This window comes from Rattus norvegicus, chromosome 3 (genome assembly GCF_036323735.1).
Source record: "Rattus norvegicus strain BN/NHsdMcwi chromosome 3, GRCr8, whole genome shotgun sequence".
Taxonomy (NCBI): Eukaryota; Metazoa; Chordata; class Mammalia; order Rodentia; family Muridae; genus Rattus; species Rattus norvegicus.
Window position 1 is genome coordinate 89,750,065 of NC_086021.1, and position 25,350 is coordinate 89,775,414.

The 25,350-nt window shown below is 38.5% G+C and overlaps 2 long non-coding RNA genes across 3 annotated transcripts; one reads left to right on the top strand and one right to left on the bottom strand.

Moving 5' to 3' along the window:
* The first annotated feature begins 576 nt into the window (after positions 1-576).
* On the top strand, positions 577-2,866 carry LOC120101447 (uncharacterized). 2 transcript variants are annotated; one of them, XR_005502009.2, is made up of 3 exons: positions 579-645; positions 801-865; positions 2,546-2,866. It is a non-coding gene; the product is annotated as an uncharacterized LOC120101447 (long non-coding RNA). The 2 variants fall into 2 exon arrangements; XR_010065103.1 differs by having other exon boundaries at positions 577-865.
* A 15,328-nt stretch (positions 2,867-18,194) lies between these two features.
* Positions 18,195-24,719, bottom strand: LOC134486293 (uncharacterized). Its single transcript, XR_010065104.1, has 2 exons — positions 24,466-24,719; positions 18,195-18,351 (listed from the first exon to the last, which is right to left on the bottom strand). It is a non-coding gene; the product is annotated as an uncharacterized LOC134486293 (long non-coding RNA).
* Between the last annotated feature and the right edge of the window lie 631 nt (positions 24,720-25,350).

Consider the following 25,350-nt stretch of genomic DNA (forward strand, 5'->3'; position numbering starts at 1 on the left):
TTTTTTTTTAATACTAAAGCAAATGAAATTAGCTCTTCACCACTCTGCTCCTAGTTTTGAGGAGACAAGAGCTAATAACTATTAAATTTTTTTATTGAAAATGTGATTTAAAAAAACAATGAAGATAAGGTCAAATAGGAAGGCCAAAGCAAGAATCCGGAAGTAGACAACGAAAGGACTGGAACCAAAAGCATGGCCCTCTGATTCTTCCTCTACATATTGAATGTGAAATTCTCATTATTTTAACCTCATCTGATCTAAACCTTTTAGATAGATTATAGGATAATGTCAGTCGATTTATGCATTTCACTCATCCAAAAGTCTCACATATTCATTCTATTCTGAACAAAATTACTCTCTCCCAGTTCTATTAAGAAAATAAATATACCACTCACATCTCCCTAAGCTAATGAACACACAGAGTTTTAAAAAAAAAAACTTATGCATTAGAGAAAAGTTTAAAAAAAATTACACACTGAACTTTTCTAATAAGCCTTCCTAGGAAAAAAATGATTCGTAGAGTAGTTGACACGACAAAGGTCCTTTATGATCCATTACATTCTAACCTGTTCCAATGAACGCAGGTCAGTGAAACACTCTGACTGGTCTGGAATTCCTCAAGAGGACCAGCAAAGCCTGACAATAGTAGGAAATACCCCAGCTGGAGATTCCCCTGTGGTGTTCTAATTTCTACAGCGTTTCCTCTTTGATATAATTTGTTTGAAATAGTTTAAGAGCATTCTTTGCACCGTTCTTTGCATTTTACGCAACTAACAGAATTCCCCTTTTTCTTTTCCAAGTTTTCAGGAGACAAAAGAAAAATTATTACTAATGCGCTTCAGCTGTATGACAAATGCTGCTTTGGGTGAGAAAGCTTAACTTACTCGTAGGATACATTGGATTCTGTGTATTAGTTTAACTTTAAATGATGTCGTAATGAGGTAGCTAATTTTGGAGTCTCTCTTACCAGAAGCTCCCTCCTGAGTGCTGTTTATTCTTTTTTTTTTCTACCAACAAGAAGAACGTGGCACTATTCACACCCATTTTAAATGGCAGAGTTCAGCAGGGGCTGCACACTAGTGAAAAGTCACAAGGGAAATAAAGCTGAAAACATCGGTAGATTTTAGTGTGAGGCCTTTTGAAGAACTGAGACCGGAGGATGTGGATCTGACGCTTGTTTATAAGAAGGTGAAATAATGTGGTTCTGTAAGCCAGGGACTGTGTCACCCTTGTCCGCACTTGTCTCATTTACAGAGTGAGAAAATTGGATGACACAACTTTCACGCTCCCTGTGCTCTGTGACAGTATGATCTGCCTTCCTTCTGTTTCTCAGGTCTCACTCCCATCTGCACAAGGAGAATGAAAAGGAGTTCCTAAGTTCAGGGCATGGCGGGCTCAGCTAAAGAGAAACGGAGAAAAGTAGTAGAAGGCGGTTGGACGGACGAGAGGATGACTTAGAGCCCCTCTCTTTGGACTGGTCCCTGCTTGCTTGGAATTCGTTCCTTTAGCCCTTCCCATGGCTGTTCACCACTGTACCACTTGGTCAGGCGTCCTCTTTTCTTCTCTGACCATTGCCATAGGTAGAGCCGGGATCCCTTCAGTTTCCTGCATGTCCCCATCTCTAAGAAATATCTTTAGGAAACTCAGAATATTTGAGTAATTTAGTTGGCTTGGTAGTTATAAACACTATATTTTGAAATTAAAATTTGAACGGTGTCCCTGTAGAAATTGAACATTTAACTGTAATGGATTGGTTAAATGACTATTTTTAAAGATGAATTTATGACTTGTTTTATGTGTACATATGCTTTGCCAGTGTATCACTGCATGCCGTGGCAGCAGAGGGTATGGGATACCCGTGAACTGGAGTTACAGACAGTTGTTAGCTGCCATGTGGGTGCTAGGAATTGAGCCCTAGTGATCTGGAAGAGCAGCCAGTGTTCTTAACTCTTGAACCATCTCTCCAAGCATTTCTCTCCAAGAAATAATTTTAAGATGAAGCAATAATCGGTTTGCTGTGTTTACTGCTCTAAGTGTGCTCCTAAATCCAAAGATATAAATGCTGAGATCATTTGAATGGATTATTGCCATTAAAGGATGTAAAAAGATTAATCTATTTTAATTCAGAATGCAGGATATGTGGTGGAAAATACAGATCAGTTAACACCTGATTTTATTAAAGTCATACATTTATCCTTATAAAATTAATATAGCCATTAGGTAGTACAAGGAACATTTACCCTTATAAAATTAATATACTAGGTAGTGTGAGGAACCTCTAAACCATGAATTTTCTTGATTTGATGATCCTGACAGTTATGAAAGACCTGGTCAGGGGTTTACAGACTGTTTCTTGGGTTTATTTTGACTATGGTTATATTTTTTGAGGGGACGACTGCAGAGATAAAGAGTTATTTTCAGGTTATGGAGTTTTATATTTTGTTTGCTATGCTAGCACACCACTCTAGCTCATTATTTAAATTAGATTACATGCGAGCACTGGAAAAAGTTTTGCTAATAATTCTATTTAATGTCTGCATCCCAGGGAAGCAGAAGGCAGGCTCCACGCAGAAGCCTTCAGTTGTTGTGTCTTTCAATTCTAAACCTTCGTCATAAGTCTGAAGCTTGTGAGTCAGAAGGATTTGAAACACTGTTGACGATATAAAAGAGGAAATGAAGTCATCACATACGAGCAACTTAACTCTTCCAAAGGAGGAAATGTGGATATCACTCTTTTTACCGGTAGTGAAGAACGAAACCTCTGGCCGAAATAACCATTATAACCAGGGCTATCTGGCCTCTTCAAATAATAAATAAATAAATAAATAAATAAATAAATAAATAAATAAATAATAAATAAAATAAAGTGTCGCTGAAGATCTTAGATGTGGTCAAACTATTAGTGAAAGACAAAATAACTCCACTTAAGGGGACCTGAAATATGTTCAGGCATTTCTGAATATTCAAGCACTAATCCACACTTGCCATTTATTTTATGCATTGCCTCTGCCTTCCTTTCACTGGCTTTGAGATCATCAAGAACAAATGTGTCCCAGCATTTTCCCTTTCATTAATTTATTAATCTGTCCAATGATTCGAACATCCATGTATGTATCTTTCTATTAAGTAGATACTCTTTGGAAGATGGCAATATTCAAGATATGCATATTCTAACTTGTATCTCACTAACACGTAGTTAGCGCTGTCGTGTCTCTGTGGAAGGGTGCTTGACATAAACAACTTCAAAGGAGGAAAGACTTGCTTTGCCTGTGACTTCAGTGTGGCAGTTGGTGGAGCAGCGCACATCAGAATAGATCTGAAACAGCGGAGATCAGGAGGAGGAGGGTCATAGCAAGTTACTGCTCCCAGGACACTGAGCCCTTCTGACTGACTTCCTCCAACCAGACCCACCTTTCTACAATACCAGCACCTCTAACAGGATATTCAGTTTTTGGATCCCTGAATGGTCAGAATTTTCATGATCTAATTGTTTCTAGATATGCCCTCCCAGATGTACCCAGGTGTGTATTTGACTAATCTCCTAGGCATTTCACAATAAAACCACCATGTAGAAAACCAAGATTAACCACCACAAAGACCTTGCTTGATTCAACAGTTGGCGTGGTCATGAACACTCTGCTTGGCGTCAATTATTACTTACAAATTAGTCACAAAAATAACTGTAAACTTATATTCCAATTACTTGGTATGACTGATTCTCATAACAAATCCATTCTTAGGAAAATCTTTATTCTTACCATCTATGACAGGAACTATCTTCTAACCAAATAGAAAAGGTTTGCTTCAGTCCACAAACCCTTTGGACGATCTAGAATGAGCACATCCACTAGAAAAAAATCTTTGATAGAAACCAGTGGAGTTATCTAATATTCAATTATGCCTTATATTTTTAACATACCTTCCTTTATGGTTAATTTTATCTACCATCTTAATAGTTTGAAGGGATGGTGAGGGATCTGGTAAAGCATTTTTTTTCCGTGCATGTGTCTATGGGACAGATTAGCATTTGGAACAGATGAGCTTCCTAATCTTTAACCTGAGTGAAAAGCACTCATGAGTTTGTATGTGGGCATTATTTAGCTGACTGACTACTTGAACAGAACAAAAAAAACTATTTTTGTGTGTTTGTTTGGGTTTGGAGTATTTATTTATTTATTTATTTATTTATTTTTATTAAAATAGATTTTTATACAACTTTCCTCAGATCCTCTCCATTCGCCTATTCACTCAAATCCACTCATTTTTTTCTTCCTCTCATTAGAAAGCAAACAGGCATCTAATAATAATAATAATAATAATAATAATAATAATAATAAGCAAAGATGAAATGAAAAACAGACCAGAATAGGACAAAACAAATACGGGAAAAGAGACCAAAGAAGAAGCATAAGAAACACACAGACTCCGAGACTCGAACATTTTCATGCACAGAAAACCCAAAGAACAAAATAGCAAACCATAATATATAAGAAGATCTGTAAAGATTTTTAAGAAAAAAATGAAGCATTATGAGAGAAAAAAACAAACAAAAACAAAACAAAATAACAAAATACAAATGGAGTCTCTTTGTGTTGACTGGACATGGGACCTGTGGTTTGTACACCCAATGAGAGTCCATTGAAGAAAACTAATTTTTCCTTTGTGAAAAGTTATCAATTGGAGACAGCTTCTGGGTTAGTGATCATGGCTGTCTACTTCACGTCTCAGTGCTGAGATTCCAACTAGTTTAGACTCCTGCAGGTCCTGTGTACGCTGCCACAATCTCTGAGTTCCTCGGTGCTGCTGTGTTTAGAAGACCTTGTTTCCTTAGCATCTCCCATCCCTGTTGGCTCTTACACTCTTTCTGATTCCTTTCCACAGGGCTCCCCACTTAGAGCCGCTGTCCCAAGTTCTCTCGCTATCTCGCTGTCCAGCTGTGGGTCTTGGCATTCTCCTGAAGGAGGAAGCTTCTTTGATTATGGCTGAGCAAGACACTGCTCTATCACCATGTACTTACTCTCTTTGTATGAAATGGGACACTCAGGTTCTCTTGCCTTTTTCCTAAGATTGGGACTACATGATCAGTTCCTCTCTCCTCCAGGTCTCGAGTTTGGTCTAGAGTTACAAACTACACCACTGACATTCTCACTTCTCTGTTTTGCATCAACTATTCCCAGCCATCCTACTATGCAAAAGATGATATCAAACTCTATGATCAAGTCTGTCTCTCTCTCTCTCTCTCTCTCTATATATATATATATATATATATATATATATATATATATATATATGGATATATATATATATATATATATCCCTAATACCATTTCTGAGAATTCCAGCTTATTTATACCTAGTATTCCCTTGGCAATAGTTCTAAGTCAGATTTCTTTTCTGCAAATGAGGCAAAGCAAAATGCAAAGAAATTTTAAGAGCAATTTAAAGCATACTTGAAAACAGATGCACCAGACTTGGGAGGTATGCAATGCAGGCCTGACCACTTAAGTTCAATTCATGAAACCCAAGGTAAAGGAGATAATCAAGTTCTTACAAGATGGCCCCTGATTGCACTACCTGAGGACCCAGCTATACCTCTCCTGAGCATATACCCAAATGATGCCCCAACATATAACAAGGACACATGTTCCACTATGTTCATCGCAGCCTTATTTGTAATAGCCAGAAGCTGGAAAGAACCCAGATGCCCTTCAACAGAGGAACAGATACAGAAAATGTGGTACATCTACACAATGGAGTACTACTCAGCTATCAAAACAATGACTTCATGAAATTCATTGGCAAATGAACTAGAAAATATCATCCTGAGTGAGGTAACCCAATCACAGAAAAACACACATGGTATGCACTCACTGATAAGTAGATATTAGCCCAAAAGCTCGAATCACCCAAGATAAAATCCTCAGATCATATGAAGCTCAAGAAGGATGACCAAAATGTGGATGCTTTAGTCCTTAAAAGGGGGGAACAAAAATATTCATAGGAAGGAATATGGAGGCAAAGTTTGGAGCAGAGACTGAAGGAATGGGCATTCACAGCCTGCCCCACCTAGGTATACAGCCTATTTATATACAGCCACCAAAACTAGACAATATTGATGAAGCTAAGAAGTGCAAGCTGACAGGAGCCTGATATAGCTGTCTCCTGAGAGACACAGCCAGAGCATGTCAATACAGAGGCGAATGCTAGCAGCAAACCACTGAACTGAGAACGGGGTCCCCATTGGAGGAGTTAGAGAAAGGATTGAAGGAGGTGAAGGGGCTTGAAACCCCATAAGAACAACAATACCAACCAACCAGAGCTCCCAGGGACTAAACCACCATCCGAAGAGTACACATGGACTGACCCATGGCTCCTGCTGCATATCTAGCAGAGATTAGCCTCATTGGGCACCAGTGGGAGGAGAAGCCCTTGGTCCTGTTAAGGCTGGACCTCCCAGTGCAGAGGAATATCAAGGGAAGTGGGGAGGGGGATGACTGGGGAGGGGGTGGTTGGGGAGGGGGAACACCCTCATAGAAGAAAGGGAGGGAGATGGGATAGGGGGCTATGGCCGGGAAACCAGCAAATGGAATAACATTTGAAATGTAAATAAAAATTATCCAATTAAAAAAAAGTTGTCCCCTGATTAAATATGCCCGCCATTGCACATCTGTGTTTACATTTATATACATCATACTACACACATAATTAATAATAATAAATTCAAATAAAAACAGAGATGCTATGATTTATAATTCATCTTTATTAAATTGTTGAAATAAAATGTAAATAAAGGTCAAAGTTATATGGTTTGAAATTTAAGAGAAAAAATCATATTTTACACTTGATTTAAAATTATATTTTAAATGTCTTAAATTATATTTTATATGGAGCTTTCATTATCAATAAGTATTTCAGTCAATCATAATAGCTTAGATAAATTTTTTAAAATTTTTTCTCTTTGAAAGACAAGGATATAAGTGGGGAAAAAATCACAATATTGTCTATAATTATATTTGTACCCCAAAACAATGCTCAGATATTATTTACTTTTAATGTGTCACTGCTGTCTGTGTGTTTAGTGTATGGAAATATGTGGAACAAAAAGAAATATTCCAAGTGTAAGTCTTAGATTATCTTTCTGTGTTCCTATGGCCAGAATTCTATAATATTGTAGTTGGCGCAGACCTCAAGCTCCTTCACTGAGAAAACCGTGCGGAAAGGGAAAGGCTTGCAGGGTGCCGCCAAAAGTTGCTGCTGACTGATTTAGAAAGATTCCTCTGCAGATTTTCCTGTATTTACAGGAAGTATTGCTAAGTTCAAGCAGCCATACTGACTGTGACATTATGCTTCAGAAAGAGAGAAGGGAGTGGCGAAGACTTTGGGCAGATAGCGCCTCGGTGATTACAACACAGGTCTATCTGAAAAAAATCAAGCCTTCTCAGAAAGTAGCTGGGGCAGAAACGATGGGTATGCCACTACTCCGTGTGTCATGCAACATTCTGGACAATTCTAATAGTGATTATTAAAGTATTAAATTATTACAGTAATAAATTACGTGGTATAACTATCAAGAAATTGGTAAAAATTCACTAGATAGTAAATTATGGTTTCTGTGGTAAGTCACTCGCACAGCTGAGGGGTCTTGATTTCTTCTCTACTGAGGGATGCCAAGAAGGTCACTGTGGTGCCTTGAGTAGCCTCATGTGTTTAAATGCCTAGCCATAGGGTGTGGCACTATTAGGAGATGTGGTTTTATTGGAGGAAATGTACCGCTGTGGAGATGGGCCTTGAGGTCTCCTATGCTCAAACTATGCCCAGTGTGACACACAGTCCTCTTCTCCTGCCTGTGGATCAAGATATAGAACTCTCAGCTACCTCTCCAACACCATGTCTGCCTGCAGGATGCCGTGCTTCCCAATTAAACATTTTCCTTTATAAGAGTTGTCATGGTCTGGTGTCTTTTCACAGCAGTAAAACCTTAGCTAAGACAGTCATTCAGAGGAAGATGACATTACATCTAAGATAAGTTTTCAGTCTTCAGATCCCTCTTTGCCTAACTCTAAAGAATATAAACATTTTGTATAAAGAGGAAACTGCACATAGAATTTGCAAAAACCCCACAGGTTTTGCTCCCTACGTTGTATTGTACACACAGTTTACCAACACATGCTGACATTACTTGATTTACTTACTTTGGCTTATGAAGGCATTTGTGTTACATTTGAAGTTTTCTGTACAATTATTAACAAAATTTAAAAACTGAGAGAATTACATGTGGTTTTTTTTCTATCGAATCATTAATGAATTCAGGAATATGCTTTTCAATAAAAATACAACTTATTTATTTAAGTTTTCTAACAACGTGAAGTGACAAAATTTTACTATAATTACTAAAATTAAATACAAAAAGATTAAAATTAGTGAATTATGCTTTTGGATGGATATTGTATTTTTAATATTAGATTGAGAATTTGTCATAGGTAGTGAAAAATCAAATTAAGTTATATAAAGATAACAGATTTTCTTGAAGATAGATAAAAAGTTCAATAAAACATGAATTTAAGAAAAATACATAGATAGGAAATGTACAAATAAATTTGTCAAAATTGTCAAATAAAAAAGTCTACTCTCCCCCAGCTCCGAAAAAAAGAAAAGGAAAAAAAAAAGTCTACTCTCAAAAAACAATTTTAACTTCTCTTACAACACAATAGTAACACAAAAAAAGGCAAAACCAAAAATTTTTAATGAATTATAAGAAGAAAAATTCTTACCTAAGCTGAGACTCAATGGTGCCTTCTCAGCCACTGCTTAACACCTGAGTGATATACTGGAGAGGGAGTGGCTGAAGGGCCACTGAAAGGTCAGCATTTCCAAACAGTAGAGAGCACACCATGACCTTGAACGACGTACAAAACGATGCTTCTTCTTCCCTATAAAAATATGTATAACTAGATTTTTCTAGAGAAACAAGGAAAGCTCAGAGTATTTAATGATAAACAAAGAAGAGAAGAGGTTAAAGGGCAGAAGAAAAATTGAATGGAAAGAGAATTACTCATAGGAGTCATAGATTAAGAATAGGGCTGTAATTTCTAATAAATTCCTGGGTTATGGGTCATTGAGACATCTCAGTGGGTATAGGTCCTTGCTGCTAAACTTGTTGGTCAGAGTTTGATCCTAAGCCGAGCATAGTAGATGGAGAGAACTGACTCCTGCAGGCTATCTTCTGACCTCCCATTGCTTGCTGGGTATGCATGTCCCCTCCTTGCACTGAAATAAATGCCATAAAGTGTGTTTTGCTTTGTTTTTTAAAGGAAGCACTGCTTCAGGATTTATGCTGAGCCTTCTTCATGGATTGTGTCATGTGACACCTGCAGGCACTCCTCAGGAGTCTGCGGATGAGTAAACTCCTTCTCAACAACCCAGACAGACTTTTATTGCTAGTCCGCCTTTGTGAAGACAGATTCTCCAAGCCAGACTTCCAACTTCAAATTCTAGGCTGTTTCTGTTGGGTTTTTTTCCTCCTGAGGACAGTTTTTCTGTTTATCTCTTTTTCTGTTTGAGATGCTGTGGCACTCATACTTCTAGCTTTGGCTTATAGCATAACTATCGGGTAGAACAAATATTTCCACTTCTCCTCAAAAACCTCCCTCAGCTTTACATCATAAACAATGCTCCTGGGTAGAGCAGAAGGTGGAGTGATAAAGCACTAAACTCTGCAAAACCAAAAGGGGGGAGAAAACAGGGAGGCAGAAAAGATAGAGACATAGACGTAAAGAAATTCCTTTCCATTTTATTTGCTCTTTATTTTTTGAGAATCTTACACATAGATATTGTGTTCATGTTATCTTTTCCCTCCTTTGTTTCTTACAGTTCCTCCTGTGTCTCCCCTGTTCCTCAAAATCATTGCCTCTTATTCTTTAATTATTATTGTTACACATACATGTATATATACATAGATATAAATTTGTAAATACGACCTGCTGAGATCATTTAGTGTTGCTTGTATGTAGTTAGGGCTGACTTCTTGGGATTGTCCTAACCTATCATGGAAATGGTTCCTGGAGAAGACTGAATTTTATTCTGTCTGCAACCATCATGCCTGTAGCTCTTCCAGGGTGAAGAGTTCCCCCACGTATGTTGTCATGTCAACTTGTGTTGTCATATCATGCTTAGAAAACCTGAGATTTCCCAGGTGAGGAGAACTAAGAATAATAGAAATAACCTACATTACGTTTGGAGTCTCTTGGGCTCACCAACAACCTCGAAGGAAGATTTCCAGTGTCTCACATTTGACTTTTGTTAGATAGCCTATGGCACTTGTGTGGGGAGAGAATTATCAGTCCAAGTACTGTAACTTCATTTAAGCTACTCCCCCACCCTCCAGCAAATCTGAAGTTCAGTCCTCCAGCAAGTCAGGGATGAAATCCTGGACTCCTGTTCCTTTCCACTTGCCAGGTTCTTTCTGCCACATCAATTCAGATGTTTTCTACTGTTACAGAATAGCTCAGTCATGAAGGAAAGTTAATCATGCTGGATATTTAAGACAAATTTGAGAACACTGGCTTTTAGAACATATAAAAATGCTACTTAAAGAAATTTGAAGCTATAAATAAAAGGAAAGGGTTTATATTAGTCGAGGCTCTCTAAAGAAACAGAAAATTGTGTGTGTGTGTGTGTGTGTGTGTGTGTGAGAGAGAGAGAGAGAGAGAGAGAGAGAGAGAGAGAGAGAGAAAGGGATGTGTAGTGATAGCTATAGAGGGTAGATAACATGATAGAGAAATAAACAGAGACATATAAAAAGAGAAAAAACAGCAAGACAGGGAGAGGCAGTGATGAATTATAAGATAATATGCAGGCTAAATCCCATGGTGTACAGTTGGCAGGATAGCAAAGCAAGAGAGCTGACAAGTACTTCAAGTACTTCTAGTCTGAGTCCAAAGGCCTGAGAACCAGGGTAACTGATGGTGATAGTCTACTCTGACAGCTGGTAGGTCAAGATTGAAGGGTAGCCAGGGTTTTGTTTTTCAGTCCAAAAGCTAGCAAGAACAAAACAAAAAATACAACAATAAAACTAAAATAAATAAGACTAACAATTCAAAGCTGTGGCTGAGTCCTACCAAACAGTAGTACCCCTGCTCACACAAGCCTCTGCATTTTCTAACCTTCATCTGATTCTGTGAAACCCAGTTATATTAGTAAGAGTGATCACTTTTTATTCAGTTGACTGATTCAAGTGTTGGTCATAAAATTATCCCTCGCAGGCTTTGAAAGCTTGAGTCAATATATAGCAGAAGCAGTTCTACAGACAGATTTAGGTTCTGGAGGAATGATGCAGTAGATATTCTAATCAAAAACATACCTGGTCTAATTTCTTAACTTTAAGTGGTCAGCACTTGAGAGCCAGTTTCTTATTCTTCAGATGTCCAAAAGGTGGTGCTCAGCAATCATTTACTACTATATGAGTGACTATGTTTAATATTTTTACTTGCCTCTTTATGAAGATTAATAAATACAACAACTTTATATCAGCAATAAAAGACAAGGTAGAAAAATTGAAAATGATTGTTCACAAGCCAGGGACCATGTAGCGTAGAAACACAACCAAGGCACTGAAACAGTTTGGAGTTCAAGCATTAACTATCTAACCTCTGACATCTTTGATGCTAACAAAAGTTACTTCATCTTCAAAATTGTAGCTTCTTTCCCTATAAATGTGGGAATAAATAAGGATCTGCACTTCTCACAATGATCACTTGATATATAAAATAATCGATTTTTTGAAATAAAAAACACAGAATTGGCCACATAGTAACATAAGCAACATATCCAAACCCTGTTGACGTCATCATTTATAGTTTATTTAAATTGTTGGTCTCGTTATCTGGAGCATGGATGGTGTATGCTGCTCTTACCATATGCCCAGCAATAGATCAAAATACATGACCTGAGTTTTTAAATATAACAGTAGAAAAATTTTATGAGTTATATTCAGTAGTAAAATTGAATGAATTTAAAATGTGTGGTGGTTCTTTATTTTTGGATTTGTAGTGTATTTGTGCATTTTTTATGTGTGGACACATGTGTATAGAACATACATGTGGAGGTCAATGACCAGCCTAGGGTGTTTGGTCTCCCCATCCACCTTTGTTGTTTGTGTTCTCTTATTTCCCCTTCCCAGCTCACTGGTGGAACATTGCATTGCAGATGTCGATTCTGGAAATTCAGACCCAAGTGGTCCTGATATTTGTGGACCTACCATGCCATCTTTCTAGTCTGTGTTATGATACCGTAAATGAATATTTTTCACTACCTTTTCATAAAAGTGTTGTTACCGTACATGTGACATTTTAAATTTTTTATTTCTTATTTGTAAATCCTTTTATCGGTTGCATTGGGTTTTGGTGATTTACTTCTGTTCATTACACTTCGAAGGGAAATTTATGGTGAGTATGTGAGTGGAGGTAATTTTTATTACCTAACTGTGGCTATTCACGGTAATGAATTCTGAGGATGAAGACTGTTAATTTGTTGAAAAGAATGATGATCATGTTTGTCTCCCAGTAACATCTTGCAGACTATAATTAAAATGTTTAGCTGATATACATTTTCTGCTCTTCTATTGAATTTATGAGAATAAATTAAAAGAATACTTCCAGAAAAACCTTTTAAATGAAGTTTGATTTTTACTTTTCTTTCTAAATATCAATGCTTAACAAGAACCATTCTTAAGTTATCAGTAAAAAATAAATAAATAAAAATTTTCTTTCAGAAGTCCATGAAACTTGCCATATTCGATATACCTGCAATTAAGTGTCAAAAATATGCTCTAACTCTGTGCTGCTAGTTTTAGAACAAGAATCTTTCCATACAGCTAATGCTTAATGCTTACATTAGTGTGGATTTGTCAGCCTTTATGTAATCTGTATTATATATAGCAGGGAATAAGAGCTACAGACACATGCCTTTAAAAGGCTGTTTCTTAAGGCTGTTACAAGGAGATAATGGTATTTCATCTAATCAGCAAGTGACAATACATTCCACCACAAATGGACTCTTGTTCTTCTAGCCTTTAGACTATGAAAGTTCTGGGTGCTTCAAAGTATGGAATGAGAGAAGGGATCACACACCTGTGTCATGGATGAAGACTGCCTGTTTGGGTTTTTTTTATTATTATTATTTCTTATTTACATTTCGAATGTTATTCCCTTTCCCGGTTTCCGGGCCAACATCCCCCTAACCCTTCCACCTCCCCTTCTTTATGGGTGTTCCCCTCCCCATCCTCCCCCCATTGCCGCCCTCCCCCCAACAGTCTAGTTCACTGGGGGTTCAGTCTTAGCAGGACCCAGGGCTTCCCCTTCCACTGGTGCTCTTACTAGGATATTCATTGCTACCTATGAGGTCAGAGTCCAGGGTCAGTCCATGTATAGTCTTTAGGTAGTGGCTTAGTCCCTGGAAGCTCTGGTTGCTTGGCATTGTTGTACATATGGGGTCTCAAGCCTCTTCAAGCTCTTTCAGTCCTTTCTCTGATTCCTTCAACGGGGGTCCTATTCTCAGTTCAGTGGTTTGCTGCTGGCATTTGCCTCTGTATTTGCTGTATTCTGGCTGTGTCTCTCAGGAGCGATCTACATCCGGCTCCTGTCGGCCTGCACTTCTTTGCTTCATCCATCTTGTCTAATTGGATGGCTGTATATGTATGGGCCACATGTGGGGTAGGCTTTGAATGGGTGTTCCTTCTGCCTCTGTTTTAATCTTTGCCTCTCTATTCTCTGCCAAGGATATTCTTGTTCCCCTTTTAAAGAAGGAGTGAAGCATTCACATTTTGATCATCCATCTTGAGTTTCATGTGTTCTGTACATCTAGGGTAATTCAAGCATTTGGGCTAAAAGCCACTTATCAATGAGTGCATACCATGTGTGTGCCTGTTCGTTTTTTAAATAGGATTTTCAGGTCCTTTGCTTACCAAAGGAAGCCCAATTCACTCAAATGTTTTGAGAACTGTTTAAATAAACAAGCAAGAAGAAAAAAACAAAAGAATACTTCTAGATATATTTGCTGACAAAGCAATTTTACCTTGTGGAATCGTCAAGGATTTTCTTGGGTGCCTCCGGGCTCCTCGCCCCTCTCCCAACATTGGATTTTTGAGCAGGTGCCCACGTCGGTGCTTTAAAGCACAGAAGGACCCCATCCTTTTCCAGAACATACCTGCTCAAACAGTTCTGGTCCAGGGAGGCAGTTTTCCAGGTGAGGTCAATAGTGCTACAGAGCAAACCAAATAAAGAAACTGACCTCTGACTTCTGTTCATTATCCCAGGTCTCTTGCACTCCAGTCGGTTAGAAAAATGGCTGCCTCACTATAAGCCCTTTAGAATGTTACCTATCATAATGAGATTTAGGGATATAAAAATAGTAGTAATTAGATAATAACGAGTTTATGGGGTAGAGCGATGCATCATTCTCTAAGATCTATTTTGATAGATTAGGTTATTTTTGTATATTCTTAACTCTAGAGTTTTTGGTTTGGTTTGTTTGGGTTTTATTTGTTGTTTGTTTTGTTTGGGGGGGGGTTGGTGTTTGTCTGTCTGTCTATTTGTTTTGTCCAGGAAAACATCTGAATGATGGCACTGATTTACATGTGAGTCAGTCCTGAGGCACCTTAGAATTCCCATATGCATTATGAACTTTCTATTGCGTATGGCATTTTCCAGATACATCTGGTCGCATCCGATTGTACACAGCACTGAAGAACTGTGGTTATACGAGAAATTTGGCCCTGAGGTATAATTTCAAAAGGTGAGCATGAGAAAAGTCTTCAGTAAGGGGAAACCTGAGAGTTATTTTGACATCTGTGACAGGAATAGGCAGTGGTGCTATGCTGTGCTGTGTCCATGAAGTCAGCAGGAATAAGATATCATTTCATAAGGATCAGAACTTCAGAACGTTCGTATCCCCCCAGGAGTTTGTTAATGTCTGTTACATCATTTTAGTTAATTAAGGTGCCTGAGGTTTCAGAGTTTATTTCTTTGAACTATTTTAAATATAATGAGACGTTTTCCTCTGCGACTAGGGAGAGGGGGATGGATTTTGTTTTCCCTTTAAGAAATTTATATTTTGTTCTTATGACCTTTATATGAATGTGGTTTCAGAAATATGCCGAGGTAATGAGAAAAAACAAATCCTAACGGATAAGCTCTATTAACTCACAAGGCTATGTCATTTGGAATTCGAGAAAAGCAAGTGAGGAGAAATGAGTTAGGGCTCTACCATCACCCTGAGTCTCCTGAAGCTAGTAAACTTCTTGTAAGAAAAGCAGGAGATAGAGAGAGGAAGAAGAGGTGAGGTTCTGCATGCTGGCCCTCAGGACAGGCTCCTGTCAAATACTACACGCCGTCCAGTTCACACATGGGTTAGCATGCCTTATTAGTGTTTTGCATCCTTATAGGATACTAGAAAATAAGACCCAAAGAATGTTTATTCAACTTGAGAATATATATCACTGACTGACTCTTCCAAGATGTTGTATTTAAAAGGATAATGCAAGCATATTTGCAGAGAGAAAAACATGAGAATACAAATTTCAATAAAGATACACAAGCACACATCTCTAAGCCTTTCTTTCTCTAAGTCAGCTCTGTTTTTAAGTATGTTTTCCCTCTTTTTCTGGTTCAGGCCTGCTGGAGCAAAGATTCTGGTTATTGCCAGTACTCCCAGGAAACCGGAGTATTTAATTCTGCAGGGGACAGTCAAGTTCGCGGGCCCCATTTGTCTGAGCCTGGATTTATATATCAACTTAAAACTAATTTTATACTCATTTCCGTCACAGATGAATGCCTCTGTGCCATTCACCAAAGTCAAATTGACACCTCTGTTTCCAATTGAGCTAATGTATTGCATTAAGGTTTCCTAATGTCGTTACTGCTTACTGGCAGGCTGACAACGGCTGTATGTTTCAATTTTATAAGAATAGAAAGGGCAGGAGCCTTTTCTATGCTTTTATTTGATAATCTTTTCCTCTTTCCATATGGCTGCAAGAACTTCCTTATTCCTTATCCCTTAGCTTGAGCTTTTCTTTCTCCATTTTCTCTGTTCATTGATAGCAGAAGTACGAGTTTTTTGATTCTCTTAAATCTAACATTTAATAGCTGGGTGGCAGTGGCAGCAGGGAAGGGGCAGCAATGGCAGCAGCACACACTTTTACTCCCTATGCTCAGGAAGCAGAGGCAGGAGGATCTCTGTTAGCTCAAGGACAGCCTGGTCTACAAATCAATTTCCAGGACAGATAATTGTTACACTGAGAAACCCTGTCTCAAAAAACAACAACTAATTTGTGCGGTTTTTTTTTCTTCTTTATATCAGCAGTATTTTTCCCAGCTTGTACTAGGCTAGAGTCTAAGTCATTGGACTGGCAGGATCTGTGGATAAGAGGAAAGAAGAAGCCCTGGGTATTGTTTCTTCCTGTAAACCCCCATTCTGTGAAACACCACACCAACCCTGCTCTGCTTGTAGCACACAGCAATTCAGCCCCATCCCATCTCTTTTCATTTTGAGTCTTCAAGTATCAGAGATGGGTTGAGAAGACACTAACTGAAATCAAAGCACGATTTCCCTCCCACTAATTCGACAAGAAACACTCTATATAAGAACAAAACAGAGAAAGGACTGGAAGAGCTTGAAGGGGCTCGAGACCCCATATGTACAACAATGCCAAGCAACCAGAGCTTCCAGGGACTAAGCCACTACCCAAAGACTATACATGGACTGACCCTGGGCTCCAACCTCATAGGTAGCCTAGTAAGATCACCAGTGTAAGGGGAAGCCCTTAGTCCTGCCAAGACTGAACCCCCAGTGAACGGGATTGTTGGGGGAAGGGCAGTAATGGGGAAAGGATGGGGAGGGGAACACCCATAGAGAAGGGGAGGGGGAGGGGCTAGGGGGATGTTGGCCGGGAAACCAGGAAAGGGAATAACAATCGAAATGTAAATAAGAAATATTCAAGTTAATAAAGAAAAAAAAAAAAAGAACGACCCTCGCCTTTCTGTACTGGCTCGCCTGGTCTCTCCTTTTATACTGAGGGACTGGATAAGTGGAGAGTTCTGCCTCCCTTTCAATATATTTGACTCATCATTATTATAATTGTAGAATTCAGATTTCATTTAACATAAAATAAAAACATAACATAAACATAAAAACACATGAAGAATGACAGACTATGTGTTTATGCTATATACATGTACAGTCACAAGTATTCTATGTATGTGCTTTATGTGTATGATTGCATAGAAGAATATAAAAGAAACACCTGTTACTATGCCCAAGTCCCTAAGACATTATTACAGCATTACAGACGTTACTTAGGTACAACTCCATTCTCAGAAAGTCAACTATTTCTTGAAGTAAGGTTTATAATTTTATTACTTTTATTTGCATTTTTCCTATTCTGTATCCTCAGTTGTGGCTGGGTGTCAAGTACCTATATGTACTTATTGAACATGTATACGTATTTAACCCCACGAGGTGCTCATGCCATTCATTAAGGTCTCCAGCACATATGTGCCTGCTCATTTTGTCACTGCTCTTATCAGTGTTGGTGGACAAGAGGGTGAACTTATTTCACTGCTTCTGAATGTTTCTCTTAGTTACATGGCTAGGGTAAGATTGCTCTTTTGTGTAGTATGTGTATCAGAAGGTGGTTTGCTATTGGCTTTTATGATTTTATAGTTCCTTCAACAGTCTATGAAAAATCCCTACTCCAAATCCTCACTAAATTCTCCTCTTCTATCATTTGTGCAAGCATGAAAGTTGAAGGTTATATTAATGACCATGGACTTTCTCTGTTGCTGTAAAATTAATCAGTACAGGTTCAAAGACTGTAAAGCTGTGCAGTAGATTGAATGGTAGTCCTACTAAAGAAATGCCTACTTGGGTTTTATTGAGAAGACTCTCAAACTGAGATCCCGTGCACTGTCATGGGCATCAAATCCAATGACAAGTGATTTGTATGACATGAGAAGAGGACAGCACGCACAGAGGTCCATGTGAAAACAGAGACTGGAATTTGAAGCCTCAAGCCAAGAACATTTGGAACTCCCTGGTGAGGAAGGATTTCCTGAAAGAGCTTGCAAAGGGAATGCAATCCTACCAACACATTCATTTTGGATTCCTGATCTTCAGAACTATAAAAGACAAAACTTCTTCTATTTTAAGTTGCCAAGTTATGGTAATTTATCATGGTAGACTTAGAAACCAATACAGCTGATTCATGTCTGTGATGTGCAATACCTCCATGGCTGGTGATCTTATTGTAAAACAATGATTCCCTTCTTCATCTTCCACTGTAGTATCTGTGATAAAATCCTACAACAGACAAAAGAAAACTTATTTTATGCAATAAGATGCCCAGCAGTACTCTGTGTAACTAAACTTGCATCATTAAGTTTAAGTCGAAAACAGTGTAGAACAGAGTCAAGTAGACTGTGTGTGTGTGTGTGTGTGTGTGTGTGTGTGTGTGTGTGTGTGTGTGTGTGTGTGTGTGTGAATTCGTGGAGTGGGGAAGCGGTGGAAGCATGTGCCATGCATGTGTGCATGTGAAAGCCAGAGGTCAACATCAGGATTCTTCCTGCATGGTTCTCCATTTTATGTTTTGAGACAAGATTTTTCACCAAACATGGAGCCCATTGTTTGTACTAGGCTGCTTGGCAGTAAATCCTTGGAATCCTTTGTCTCTGTCCTGATCCAGCATGGGGGGCGGGGTGGTAAGAGGAAAATGTAGCCAAGCCTAGCGTTTACATGGATGCTAGAATTTCCAACCCCAATTCTCATTCTTGAGTACCAATCCCTGAACCCACTGAGAGAGCTCTTCCGCTCCCACAGATTTTTCATTCTAGGTACCTTGTACATAGAACAAAGGTTTTCTAAAGAAGGTTATCTTCTGGAGATTAAGAAAATGCTATCAGTTTCCTATTGTTCCTGTAACAGATTGCAACATTAGGAGGTTAGAACTGCATACATTTAGTACATTATAGCTCAAGGGGTCAGAAGTCTGAACTGAGTCTCAATTAAGAAATCAATATTGCTGAATTAATCCTGATGCTTCCTAGGGAGAATTTTACTGTGTCTTCCCAAGAGCTAGAAGCTGTCCATATTTGAACTGAGACTCTATCTTGAATTCTAACAGTGACCGTTTAAGTTTTTCTCACACTGTGTCATTTTTATGTTGACTCTGCTTCCTTTTTTGATATTAAAGGAAACATACTTTCATAAACTCTGACGGAATGGGAATGATAATCTCCTTGTATCAGGGGGTAGTAAATTAGCAAACTAATGTCACCTACAACCTTTAATTTTCCCTTGACATGATTTTACAAAAACTAGAATGTGGAACTCTCTGGGGGACCTTTATTCTGATGGTGTTGATGTGAAACTCTTATATTAGTGAACTCACTAGAACAAGTAAGCCCAAGACCACACACTCTCACAGGAAGCACACACACCCAGCTCTGCTCCCAAGATGACCTCACCCTTCCTGATTCATACTCCAGGATCCCCAAAGACCTGTGCTAGTATACACATCTGCCACCTATGCTTGAAATAGCCATTGTTCCCATTAAATACTTCCATAAAAACTGACACTGAAAATGAGTTACAGTTCCAGAATGCCATTGCACATGCTTTACATTACTTTGCAAAGTGTGTAACTCATGCTTTCCTGTTTGAACCAATTAATGCATTTCACTTAAAAATGCTTTTTGATTTACCTTAATTTGGTTGTTCCCTTCAAAGAAATAGAAAGTCAAGATATTCTGGATTTAATCATCATTGCTTTTATTGTTTATTACCTCTGAGGAAAGAAATAATTAGTGAACATTTTGACTAAGTCTTTCCTTTCAGATATGAAACAAAAATTAAAGGATCTTATTAGTGAATTTGTAAAACGAAGATAAAATGTCTGAAGATAAGAAAGATAAAATCGTTTTTTAATTTCTCTCACTATTGACCTGTTGCTATTGTTTAAGGTAGAGAGTGGACTGACTTTGGCTTTTCCATCTTTTGAAAGCGCCAAAGACCTGATACACGTGAACACAGTGTAAGTCCGAACAACTGATGGGGTGTTTCCTCCCAGTGTAACCATCAGGGTTTGCTAAAAACACAGCTGCACTTCAAGGAATGATGGAATGGAAATGAATGCTCCTCCCTCCTTCCCTCCCCATGCTCTTGGGAGAAGCCATACAATAAATCTCAGCACTGGACATTATCCATTAAATTGAAGAGGCAAACATTTGTGATTGCTAGAGAACTGTTTCCTCTCACCATCCCTGTCACTCCCTACCACCCCAGAACTATGAAAAAAGAATATTACCCGAATTTCCTAAGGGTTTCAATTGGAACCAAAGCAACAGTGACAGATCTTAGATGTTCAATTACTGCTGTACGTTGACAAACTACTCCATGGACCAAGAACACAGCAAGAGTCGATTCTCGGTCTCTCTAGTCACACATACCTTTTGAATAATACTTTAAAATAAGTAAAAATAGTTATTCACAGGCTTTTAAGATAATTTGTCTTGTACACACAGTGTTATTCTCTAATAAAGTTCATTTTCATACAGTAGGATATATTTTGTTAAGTGAGTCACAAATTACCTTTTGTTCTGCTGTTTAAAAAACAATTTATTTACAAAAATTCACATTGATAAGACTTTAACATAGTTTTTATTGTTGCAACAAAATGCCATAAGTGAAAAACAAGTTGGGGAGGAAAGGGTTTATTTGGCTTACACTTCCAGGTCACAATCCATCAATGAAGGAAGTCAGGACAAGAACTCAAGCAGGACTGGAATCAGGAAGCAAGAGCTGATACAGAGGACATAGAGGGTGCTGCTTACTGGCTTACTTCCCCTGGCTTGCTCAGCCTGCCTTCTTATGGAACTAAGAAACACAAGCCCAGGGATGGCAACATCCACAATGGCCTGGTCCCTCCCACATTGATCACTAATTGAGAAAATGCCTTACAGCCGGATCTAATGGAGGCATTTCTTCAACTGAGGCTTCTTTCTCTCTGATGACGCTAGCCTGTGTCAAGTTGACACACAAAACCATCCAATATAGTGTTTGTTGACAAGTTTTCAGTGATCCTAGCTACAACTGTTACTACTACATTAATTAATATTTTAATTAACAAACAATGATTAATTTTGGCTACAGGAAATTGAGTCAGAGTTCCTACACACTGCCTTTCTCCCCTGTTTACAAAAACTCTGATCCTTAGCAGAAAGTCCTATCTCTTAAAACTAATGAACCAGAACTGACACATTGCATTAACTGAAGTTAATTCATTTTATTAGGGTCTACTCTTGTATAGCTTTATGCATTTTTGAAAACTGTATGAAGTCCTATAGTCACTGTTACAGTAACTTATAAACTAGTTTCATTGTCCTAAGAGTCCCAAATATTCCACCTTACCCTCCCTTCCCACCTAACTACTGTTGGTGGAACTTTCTGTCCTGTCGTTTTGCCTTTTCCTGAGCTTCACATAGTTAAATTCATAGTTTGTAGTCTTTTCATACTGGCTTCTTTCACTCGGCGAATGACAAGGTTCATCCATATTTTAGTGGCTTGAATAGCACAGGTTTTGCTACTGCTGAGTATTCCTTTGCCTGAATGTGCCACAATCCGATTATCCATTACATTGGGCTTTTGAGGAGGTGCATGCATTTGTATTTGTGTGAGCACATGGGTATGTGTGTGTAGATTTGAAGGAAATCTCCGGCGTTATTTATCCTCAGGCACAATGCTACATCTTGTTCTTTGATGCAGGATTTGTCACTGGTCTGCAGCTTGCTAATAAGACCAGACAGATTGTCCAGGAAGTCAAGGAGTTCTGCTTAGCTCCACTTGTTTCTGCCTCACAGGTTCTGGAGATTTCTTTTTTTTTTTTTTAAGCAAGCATTTTATTTTATTTATTTTTGGAATTTTGATTTTTTTATTCTTTTTTTTTATTGGATATATTTATTTACATTTCAAATGTTATTCCCTTTTCAGTTTTCCTGTCCACAACCCCCTATACCCTCCCCCTCCCCCATGAGGGTGTCCCCACATCCACAACCCCCTTACCACCACCACCCCTGACATTCCTCTGCACTGGGGGTCCAACCTCAGCAGGACCAAAGGCTTCCCCTTCCACTGGTGCCCCAACAAGGCCATCCTCAGCTACATACGCAGTTGGAGCACTGGGTTAGTCTATGTATAGTCTTTGGTAGTGGTTTAGTCCCTGGAAGCTCTGGTTGGTTGACATTGTTGTTCTTATGGACTTGCAAGCCCCTTCAGCTCTTTCAATCCTTCTCTAATTTCTCCAACGGGCATCCTATTCTCAGTTCAGTAGTTTGCTGCTAGCATTCACCCCTGTATTTGACATGCTCTGGTTGTGTCTTTCAGGAGAGATCTATATCCAGTTCCTGTCAGCATGCACTTCTTACCTTCATCAATCTTATCTAGTTTTGCTGGCTGTATATATATGGGTCACATGTGGGGCAGGCTCTAAACGGCTGTTCCTTCAGTCTCTGCTCCAAATTTTGCCTCCATATCCCCTCCTACGGATATTTTTGTTCTCCCTTTTAAGAAGGAGTGGAAGCATCCACATTTTGGTCATCCTTCTTCTTGAGCTTCATGTGGTATGTGGATTACATCCTGAGTAATTTGAGCTTTTGGGATAATATCTACTTATCAATGAGTGCATACCATGTGTGTTTTTCTGTGATTGGGTTACTTCACTCAGGATGATATTTTCCAGTTCCATCCATTTGCCTATGAATTTCATGAAGGCATTGTTTTTGATAGCTGAGTAGTACTCCATTGTGTGGATGGACCACATTTTCTGTATCCATTCCTCTGTTGAAGGGCATCTGGGTTCTTTCCACTTCTGGCTATTATAAATAAGGCTGCTATAAACATAGTGGAACATGTGTCTTTGTTGTATGTTGGTGCATCTTTTGGGTATATGCCTAGGAGAGGTATAACTGGGCCCTCAGATAGTGTAATGTCCAATTTTCTGAGGAACCTCCAGACTGATTTCCAGAGTGGCTGTACCAGTTTGCAATCCCACCAACAATGGAGGAGTGTTCCTTTTTCTCCGCATCCTCGCCAGCATCTGCTGTCACCTGAGTTTTTGATCTTAACCATTCTGACTGGTGTCAAGGTTGTTTTGATTTCCCTCATGATGAAGGGTATTGAACATTTCATTAGGTGCTTCTCAGCCATTCCATATTCCTCAGCTGAGAATTCTTTGTTTAGCTCTGTACCCCATTTTTAATAGGATTATTTGGCTCTTTCTAATTTTTTAACTTCTTGAGTTCTTTGTATATTTTGGATATTAGCCCTCTATCGGATATATGATTGGTAAAGAGCTTTTCCCAATGTGTTGGTTGCCATTTTGCCCTAATGACACTGTCCTTTGCCTTACAGAAGCTTTGCAGTTTTATAAGGTCCCATTTGTCGATTCTTGATCTTAGAACATAAGCCATTGGTGTTTTGTTCAGGAAATTCTTCCCAGTGCCCTTGTCTTCTAGGACTTCCCCACTTGTTCTTCTATTAGTTTGAGTGTATCTGGTTTTATGTGGAGGTCCTTGGACTTAAGCTTCGTACAGGGTGATAAGAATGGATCAATTTGCATTCTTCTACATGCTGACCTCCAGTGGAACCAGCACCATTTGTTCAAAATGTTGTCTTTTTTTCCACTAGATGCTTTTAGCTCCTTTGTCAAAGATCAAGTAAACATAGGTGTATGGGTTCATTTCTGGGTCTTCAATTCTATTCCATTGATCTACCTGCCTGTCTCTGTACCAATACCATACAGTTTTTATCACTATTGCTCTGTAATACTGCTTGAGGTCAGGGATGGTGATTCCCCCCAGACATTCTTTTATTGTTGAGTATAGTTTTCACTATCCTGGGTTTTTTGTTATTCCAAATGAATTTGCAAATTGCTCTTTCTTTCTCTATGATGAATTGAGTTGGAATTTTCATCGGGCTTGCATTGAATCTATAGATTGCTTTTGGCAAAATGGCCATTTTTACTTTATTAATCCTGCCAATCGATGAGTATGGGAGGTCTTTCCATCTTCTGAAATCATCTTCAATTTCTTTCTTCAGAGACTTGAAGTTCTTGTCATACAGACCTTTCACTTGCTTGGTTAAAATCACACCGAGGTATTTTATGTTATTTGGGACTAATTTATTTCTCACCCTGGTTATCCTTTGAGTAGAGGAGGGCTACTGATTTGTTTGAATTAATCTTATACCCAGACACTTTGCTGAAGTTGTTTATCAGGTTAGCAGTTCTCTGGTGGAACTTTTGTTAGAGATTTCAAATGATTGCCAAATACAGAGATTTTGCTTGCTCACCTGCTTGATTTTTTTTTATAAATGTACTTTATTATTTAAATTTTTCATACAATATATTTTGATCATATTTACCATTGTCCAACGCTTCTCAGATCCTCCCCACCTTCAAACGCAGCTAACTTCATGTTCTCTCTCTTTCTTTTGAAAATACAAATCAAAATATGGGAATCAAAACACACAAAAAGAACAAAGCCAAGAAAGGGAAACAAAACAAAAAGCACACAAGAAACTATTGTTGAAGTCTATTTTACATTGGTCAACTAAGCTGATTTTTCCCTTTTGCAGAAGGTATCAATCGCAATTGCAATCAAGTGCAGCTTCTTTGTTAGAGGTGGGATTTGGTCTGGTTTGAACCTGTGACATCACACATATGTTGTCATCGGTCACTGTGACCTCATTTGTGCATCACTTCTGTGTATCCAGGTGATACTGTTTCTTTGCAGCCACCACCACCTCTGCTCTCTCTTCTTCCACCTTAAGGAGAAGGTTTGATAAAGACGTCCTATTTGGAGCCGAGTTCCAGAGTCTCTCATTCTCTCTACCTTGCCCAGCTGTGAGTCTCTGTGTAAATTATCATCTACTGCAAGAAGAAACTTCATTGTTCGGCTTGTAAATGGAAGCTGAGTCAATGTTGATCAGAGAATAAAACTAAGGCAACTTTGGCAGAACATTAGTCCATCTCTGTTAAATACAGAATAGGCCAGGTTGCCCAGAACAGAAGTCTAGGTGAGCTGTGTTCTTGGGGCCCAATAGTTCCATCTCTCTTACTTTGTATGCGAATAACTACATTTTTACCAATTTTTGGTTTTACTCAGTGCTTTAAATTTATGCCTTTATTTGTTATAAACATATTGATGATTGGATTTTGTTTAATTGCTGTGGATTTTGAATAGTTTCTTAAATAAATGTGCTAATATTAACTAAAAACACTGGTATTGTCTATCTTGAAATATGACA